Below are 9,386 nucleotides of genomic sequence, written 5' to 3'. Positions count from 1 at the left end.
GCTTGAATTAAGGAGAAAATGTTGAATTATGAAAATTTTTTTTAGCTTGAATTAAGGAAAAATGTTGAATTAAGCCAAAAAAAAAATTTAGCTTGAATTAAGGAAAAAATGTTGAATGATGCAAAAAAAAAAAAAATCTTGAATTAAGCAAAAAAAGTTCTGTAGAACGCCCCCCCCCCCCCCCCCCCCCCCGTAATCTTGTCCAGTCATCTAGTTGATCATGTTCAGCTCTAATCCCCACCTAAACTGTCCCTGTACTAGTCTACCTCTGGACCATGAACTGGCTTTGGTTACCATGGTGATCAGATTAAACCATAGTCTGCCACTGTTTTCATAACCCATGAATTTAACCACATATGTGATCTGATGTTAAGGATTCATTTAATGAGATCCACTGAAGTTCTTTAACAACCGCAGGTTCAAACTCCAAATGAATGAATGTAATGGGTGTAGCCATAATTTAAAAAATATTTCTAATTTTATGAATGCTGGTATTTTACATCTTACCCAGGGACAACAGTTTAAAAATAGCTTTTTTTTTGCTAATACTGGCACATGTACAGAAATGTTCATTAATGTGTACTGTCCCTGCTAAATAAATACATAAAACATAAAATAAATAAATAAATGGTTTTAATTTAGTGGTGACTGAGTGGGTGGGACAACAACCACAGTTAGCTCCCACTTACACTGTAAAAAAAAAAAAAATCTGTAATTTAACAGAATTTTCACTGTTTATTTTACAGATTTTTCTTGTTTTTTTCAGATACAAGAAAATATCAATGAAATGACAAAAATAGACTGTGATTTTACATGTCAAATATAAAGTAACATGAAAAAACTATAACTGTGAAGAACCATAAAATTTCCATTTTTTAAAACAAATGTTTTTCTTTTTTCACAGAAAAATACAGTTAAAATACATTTGCAAATGTATCATAATTTCACAAATATTTCTGTTCTATTCATGAAATTAAACTGTTAATTAAAGTTTAATACTGTAAAAAAAACAAAAAAAACAAAAACAAAAAAAACAATAATAAAATGAGATAAAATTACTGACAATTAACGGTAACAGAAGTATTTGTTCTGTCAGTTGAACCAGACTTGTTTGTTAATTGACAAATATCTTGTGTAATTACAGGAGGTTTCACAACAAAAATGTTGAATAAATGTATTTTTGTGAATGTATAACATGTATAAGCACTGATAAACTGTCCAAATACAGTTTTTATCAGTGGATTGGACAACTGAGTCTCACTGAAAATTATTCATATATAATATTTATAGGGAATTGGATTGTTTTAATACATGTAAATATTCTTTATCAAACATTAAAAAGCCAAAAAATTTGCAAAATCTCATGTAAAGTTAGGGCAAAAAACTGTATTTTAATGATGGACAATTACCGTATTTTTATGAGATGTTTATTTTCCATTATTCAACAGTATTTTTTTTGGCACCCCAGCTGCCGGAATAATACAGTTTTTTTTTTAAGGGTTTCTTTTTACAATGTAGAATAAAAACTAAACTACTAAGATACCGGTTTGACCTGGGCTTTGACGGAAGGACGTCCATTTTATTCCTTTATAGATGAAGCAGTTTTTCAGGTTTTGACAAAAGGATGAAAAACCTGCAGCAGAATGAAGTGGACAACAGTCAGGTCAGCACCTGCAGGACTGTCCTGCCTTTGTCCAGTTTTACGGACAGTGGAGTTGAGTTTATACCAAATGGAAGAGATGAACAAATACTGACTACAGACTGACTTTGGTTTATCGGGACACTTCACATATATTATCCATAACCTACGGCTGGGCGGGGGCTTAAAGAAAGGGGGGGGTCATGGAGGTCTGAACCAGCTCTGACTGTTTGAGTCAGTGTTCCTGAATGTTCTAGTGATGGGTTCAAACACAAGGTCAGTATGAGTGTGTCTATATACGGACAAATAAGGAATCTGAATCTAATCTTAAATTATATGGAATTCAATGCCATAACTGAGTCTAACCTTACAGGATGGACTCATCGCTACGTCATCATAGTCTAAAACGTCTAAAGAGCTTAAAGTTTTTATCCATTTTATCTGTTTATCTGGGGTTTTTTTCTCATGCCTATACTTTTTATTGCGTCCCGGCTGTAATGCTTGTAATGTTTTGTAGAAACCACTCTGAACTGTCCTGTACATGAAATGTTCTACAGAAATAAACCTGCCTTGCCTAAAGAGTCTAAAAAATGTATATCTAAAAAAAACAGTCTAAAAAATACAGTTTTACATGATTTGAAGTATTTATAATGTTTGTTTTGCTTGGCTTCACCCCCTTGAACCCCCACCAGGGCTCTGACCCTGGACAACCCCCCCCCCTCCCCCCCCTCCCCCCTCCCCCCCCCCTTCCATTTTTTCTGACTCTACCACCGAGTTTGATTTAGTGCTTCAGTTCATAACGTGAAGTCCATACATGAGCTCCATAAACACTACATTAATCCAAGGGTTTCCATCCTGTTACATCTGTACTTTGTTGTTTTGGTGCAGGTTTGTTTCTCCTGCTTTACATTATTTTCATATCATCGCATTTTGTACAATATATTTAGCTTCGCTGTGTCTTTTTACTACACGTTTTGTCTTGTGTCTTTACAATATTTTCATGGCTTTGGCGGTTTTTCATTTTGCTGCATCATTTCCGGAGCTTTGATCTTTTTGTGTCTTTTAAAACATTTTCATTCACCTCGTTTCATTCTTGTTACATGTTTTGTGTCTTTCTTTTTAAAGTGTTTTTTCATCTTGTTATACCTTTTATTGTCATTTCGTTGCATCGTGTTTGTCTCTTTGCTTCTTTTACAGAACTTTCATTTGGATGTTTTTTGTCTTGTATCTTTTCCAGTGAATTTCAAATCAGAAATAACTCGACTGAATTCAACTGGTTTCTTCAACTTCCACTGAGGACCACATTGGCCCGCCCACAGTGACTAAATATGACTTTTCAGTCAAATGCTGTGGCTGGACACCACGGTGATGTGGCAAACATACTTAAAACAGCTGATCATGTGGGTCACCATGGTTACAGCTGAACACACACACATTCCTAAAAGTGGACGACGTCCACCAGGGTCAGTATATAAGAGGACATAATTCAGTCAAACACAACAGAACACACAAACATTCCTTCGGTGTCTGCCTTAAAGTTCCACTCAGATAAAGGGTTTGGATCCATTTCCAGCACAAAAAAGTGCAAATGTTGAATTACTGTCTTCGAAAGTTATAAAAAGTTTATAATTATTATACAGTGTACTTCAAAAACACATTGGGCAAAAAAACTAAAAACAACCTGATGAAGCAAACTGACACAAACCAAATCTGTGTCACTGTCAAAACTGTCCCAACTGTCAAATGTGTGGTGTGGAAAAAGGTAAATGTGAAGAAGTCCAACGGAAATGGAGTCAAAAAATATTTAAATAATATATATGAAACAATAATGACGCGTTAGATGGAAAGCAACAAGAAAAAAAGTTCAAAATAACTAGTCAAGACCTGGAGAAAGTCATGTTAGACAAGGGATTGGACAAACTGTACATTACCTGTGGGTTAATATTGGCTAATATTGGTTAATGTTAGCTAATACTGGACAATATTGTTTATGTTTATGCTTATGTTTATGTTTATGCATTTGGCAGACGCTTTTTTCCAAAGCGACTTACAGGGGAAAACCAATTAAATCATTCAATCAATCAAACTTTATTTATATAGCGCCAGATCGCAACAAAAAAGTTATCTCATGACACTTTATATATAGAGTTGGTCAAAAACCAGACTCTAAGCCAATTTACAGAAACCCAACAGAATATTGGTTAATATCGGCTAATTCCAGCTAATATCAGCTAATACAGGTTAATATTGTCTAATATTGTCTAATATTTGTTAGTATTGGCTGATACTGGCCAGTATGGGTTAATATTATCTAAGTCAAGCTAGTATCAGCTAATATCGGCTAATACTGGTTAATATTGGCTAATACTGGCCAATATTGATTAATTCTGGCTAATATCAGCTACTACGGCTAATAATGGCTAATACTGGCCAATATTGATTAATTCCGGCTAATATCAGCTAATATTAGCGAATACTGGCTAATATTGGTTAACATTGGCTAATAATGTTGGATCAAAACATGGTGCCGACTCTGTTTAATGGAGAGTTCGTGTGTTTTTTTGGCTGATTTCAAATGAAAACTACACCTTTAACCTCTGACACTGACACAATCCTAAAACTGTCTGTACAGACGTTCAGTCCAAAGAGCCTTTGAATATCTACCAGTGCTGTCCTCGACACAGATATTTATGGAAACCATATGTATATGGACGACAAACTTTTAGAATCCACTAAAGACAAATACCAGAGCGTAGTGGAGTGGACGTAGGCTCAGGTCACAGTGGAGGTAATGAACAGACACGTGCATCTGTCAGACAGACGTAGAGTAATGAACAGATCAGCCCCACAGGTTATTTCTACTCATGTTGGTATTATATATGTAGTTATACATCAAAATATCACCAACGTCTATGTTGTATCACATTTCCACATGTATCTTATGATGGTACCAGTTGACGTTATTCTGGAATTGGGGGGGAGGGGGGTGTTATTATGTATTCTGTAACTTGTAGAACCTGTCTGAGGATGCATGTGCAGAACGCTGCCATGGTATAATATGACTGAAGAGAAGAAGACGTCACATAAAATACGTCTTCAAAACATTCCCTTCAGTTCAGTGTTTTCAGAATGAGGAGAGAAAAGAGACTGAACTGACACCAAAGGTACGATCATTAGATCATGTCCTGACTACATGTGACCTGCACTGGTTTAGTCACTTTATATAAGGTCAGGCTACCTTACAGAGTTCTATAGTTCTAGTTCTATAGTTCTATAATTCTAGTTCTATAGTTCTACAGTTCTATAGTTCTATATCAGTGGTGATTTCTCCCAGACTGCAGTGGAAGCCCGGCTTCCCCTAAAATTACGAAAATTAAATGGTTAAATCTGTTCGGTTGTGTTGACATTTCATTGACTACAAATGTGTTAGAACACGTTCATCTCACAGACGAGTTCGTTCAGAATCAGCTTTATCACAAACCAACGGACGCGATGTTGTTCACTTCTCCTCCATTCCCGTGTCTGTTTTCTCCTCCATCTCTGCCTCAGGCATGTGTCTGCAGACTGTGTCCCGTCTATGGGCTTCAGTGGGACTGAGTGGAACTGTTGTTTTCATTGCGTCAGAACTGGACGGTAATTGGATAAATGCCACAATGTTGTCCCGCCCCCGGACGCCGGGCGTCTCTGGGGGTGAATGGAGCTGTGGGCGGAGCTCGGCCGGGCTGGACGCCAGAATCCCAAGAGCTGATTGGAGGATCAGTCGAAAGGCTGAACCCCCGTTTGATTGACAGCTAGTTTCAGATCTGCTCCTTCACTGACACAGTTCAGTTTAATACCGTCACACATTCTGCTGGGAAATCAGAGAAACCACCACGAAATTACTTGTTCATTTCTTGCACTGTAAATAAAACACACTCATTGTTTCCTTGCTTCAGTTTAACATAATTCCAGCGTTTCTTGTTTCAGTTACAGAATTTAATCATTTCTTGTTCGAGTTTAATATCGTTTTGTAGGTAGTTAAATCAATCAAACTGTCGGCTGGGTCGGAGTGAAAGGAGCATCTGTAGTTTAAAAAGGCTGAAGTCTGACACCCACAATGCACTGGGCCAAGGCCGTCTGAGCAGACCAGCTCTGCTGGACATTCAGAGGACACTGGTCCAGTCCTGGAAAAGACGCCTACTGGTACGATAAGGACACTGAGCATTTTTCTTAATTCTTTTTTTTTTTTTTTTTTTTTTTTTTCTTAAATGTAAGCCGACAATGAGCTTCCCCTGTCTGAAAGACGAGCAGCCGCCACTGTTCTATAGGTCTAGTTCTATAGTTCTATAATTCTAGTTCTATAGTTCTACAGTTCTACAGTTCTATAATTCTATAGTTCTACAGTTCTATATTTCTAGTTCTATAGTTCTACAGTTCTACAGTTCTATAGTTCTACAGTTCTATAGTTCTAGTTCTATAGTTCTACAGTTCTATAGTTCTATATTTCTAGTTCTATAGTTCTACAGTTCTATAGTTCTAGTTCTATAGTTCTACAGTTCTACAGTTCTAGTTCTATAGTTCTACAGTTCTATATTTCTAGTTCTATAGTTCTACAGTTCTATAGTTCTAGTTCTATAGTTCTATAGTGTAGTTAGTTTGTATAAGGCTGTGGTCGTCACTGTCGGGTTTATTTCACAGTTCCTGTCTGTTACTCTTATCTATGGCGCCACCCTTCTGACCAGTGTCCAACCTACAACTTTTTCTTCACTGTTCTTCATTTATGAAACTTTTCAAACGTTGCTTTAACTCGATGGGACCATTTTTACGGAAAAAGCTACTGATGTTATTGATCCAGTAAATAAACCATGCAAAGCAAAAATGTTCCATTTCCTTTTGATCAGAGCAAACACTAAAGGGTTTTAAGGTGGAATATAGTTAACCCTTATCAGGCAAGTGACCTATTTTTGGTTATTTCCGCACACATTACAAGACAGTGACAGCAACGGTTCCAGGTAGGACAGTGAGTCCCCAATCTGAGGTCCAATGTGGTCTCCAGGGTCTGTAAGGTCCAATGTGGTTACTGGGTCTGTAAGGTCCAATGTGGTCTCCAGGGTCTGTCAGGTCCAATGTGGTCTCCAGGGTCTGTCAGGTCCAATGTGGTCTCCAGGGTCTGTCAGGTCCAATGTGGTCTCCAGGGTCTGTCAGGTCCAATGTGGTCTCCCAGGGTCTGTCAGGTCCAATGTGGTCTCCAGGTGTCTGTAAGGTCCAATGTGGTCTCCAGGGTCTGTAAGGTCCATGTGGTCTCCAGGGGTCTGTAAGGTCCACCTGTGCATGAACAGTGAGCGGACCTGCTTTGTTCGGTTCCATGAAGTAATGGACCTAATGTAAGGAATGATGTTCAAAGGAATCATTGCGGATGTGGACCAGGGTTCTGCCCAGCACGCATGGGGGTCTAAAGGGACAAAAGGCAGGTTCTAATGGGATCAAATACAGGTCCTAATGGTCCAAAAGGCAGGTTTTAATAGGATCAAATACAGGCTCTATTGGTACCAAATACAGGGTCTAATGTTCTCAAATACAGGTCCCCTTTCACTTACATGTGTTTTTTTTTGTATTTTTTATATTTACTTCTTGGATTTTTTTCTTTTTTTTTTTTTGCCACTTATTGGTAAGGAACCAATATGGAACTTCATTACCCTTGATTTTCTATATAATAATAGTAAAAAGTTAAACAGTCTTGCTGTGTCCTCCAATAACACACTAAGGTTAAAATGTTGAATTGCAGAGTTTTTCTAGGAGTGAACTATAAAGGGCTGATAAACCACATGAACTGGTTAGGAGCCACTGGACCAGCTGACCTTTGACCTGGTTTACATGGTGCAGATGGACTTACAGACTCTGAAGCCCGGTCCACCGGCGCCGCTCCGTCTCCTGTTGCCTCGTTGATACTGTACAGCGTGGTCACGTTGCCTCGTTCGCAGTAGTTGACGCATCGGTCCTGCACACAGCGCACCTTGCAGATGGTCGGCGCTGTGAACATCACCTGGATGGTCTCAGCTCCTCCACCTCCTTCCTGCCTGTCCATCAGCTGGCAGAGGACAGATAAAAACTATGAGGACAGACAGAAAACAGACGAGTGCAGGCTGCAGCATGTCCATGTTTCAGAGTCCGTCAGAGTTTGTGAGTCGGTTGCATCGTCCAAAACTCCCAGACCTCTCCCTCTACTTCACCCCCACCCCCTCCGCTTCTATCTCACTCTTGATTCACGTTTAAAAAAAAAAACAAAAAACTACGTTGCAGGAAGAAAGGATGCGAAGGACGGAAGTAGAAAAGGAGCAGCCGCCCCACTCTGAACTGTTTTTCCCTAAACAGTCTCGGTGTGTGCTCAAAGTGTTGAAGAGTGCTGTCGTGGTCTAAAACCGAGAGAGAGGGAGGTTCGAGAGATAATTGAAAGCAGTGTGCGGACTGGGCTGGGCTCCAACCAAATGTTTAGCAGGGATCTGGTCCATCAGTCCACATGACGCTCTCTCCTTCTCTTTATGTTGCTTTCTTCTCCTTCTGTTGTTCCTTTGTGTTGGGATACGAGCGATAAAAAGCTGCAGCGGTTTCCCAACACACTGCGAGCTGTGGAGAGTCAGGTGATGATGCAACCTGGTTTGGGTTTTCAGGGGCTGGATCATGAAGTGTGCTCAAGTTAAAGTAGCCCTGAACACCACGATACAAGTATTTTCCACAACAAGCCAGATTGTTGCAAGATGCTCTCATCGATCCTGAGCACAGTAAATATACATTACAGTGAATTTGACGGACTGTGAGAAATCATAACACGTCCCTCAAACATACCAAGAACATCTGTGGATCCGCTGAATTGTCTGTTACAACCTCTAAAAGCTCTTCCCACATTCAAGAACCTCCCCAGAATGTTCATTCTCTCGCGGATGACCCACGACTCCTCCGTCACAGGTGTTCTCTCACTGTTCGTGGTGGTTCTTCTAGGTCAACTGGACTAAAAAAAAGTCTCTTGGATGAGAGACGAAACATTTTCAAAAGAGCCAAACGAGTCCAGTTGAACCTCGAAAAAAAAGTCAAAACTAAATAAAACTATAATGAAAAATCCAAAACTATTATAACCTTGTTACAGACAATTCAGCGGATCCACAGATGTTCGTGGTATGTTTGAGGGATGTGTTATGATTTCTCAGTCTGTGAAATTCACAGTAACGTAGATTAACTGTTGCTCAGGATCGATGACAGCATCTTGCAAACAGTCTGGGCTTGTTGTGGAAATACTTGTTCCATGGTGTTCAGGGCTACTTTTAACTTAAACATGCTTCCTGAAACCGCTGAATTGTCTGTTACAACCTCTAAAGCTCTTCCCACATTCAAGAACTCCCCAAGAATGTTCAATCTCTCACAGATGAGCCACGACTCCTCTACAGGTGTTCTCTACTGTTCTTGGTGGTTCTTCTAGGTTCAACTGGACTAGTTTTGGTCTTTTGAAAATGTTTCGTCTCTCATCCAAGAGACTTTTTTTGAGTCCAGCTGACCGAGAAAAACACCAACAAGAAAGTTCACCCAGGCAAATGAGAACATACAAAGACATGTCCTATCGTTAATTACCTTTACTGGGGTTTATCTGGTTCTGGTTCATTCTTTCTGTCTAATTCTATAAACTTTTGTCGTGCTTTTGTTATTTGATTAGAGAAGACAAAAACATTTTTTCAAGGACTCATTTTGGTCTCTTCCACTTTATTTGGACCCTCTATGA

This window comes from Sphaeramia orbicularis, chromosome 13 (genome assembly GCF_902148855.1).
Source record: "Sphaeramia orbicularis chromosome 13, fSphaOr1.1, whole genome shotgun sequence".
In the NCBI taxonomy this organism is placed as follows: Eukaryota; Metazoa; Chordata; class Actinopteri; order Kurtiformes; family Apogonidae; genus Sphaeramia; species Sphaeramia orbicularis.
The sequence above is the reverse complement of the archived record's forward strand: the minus strand, read 5'-3'. Positions refer to the sequence as shown.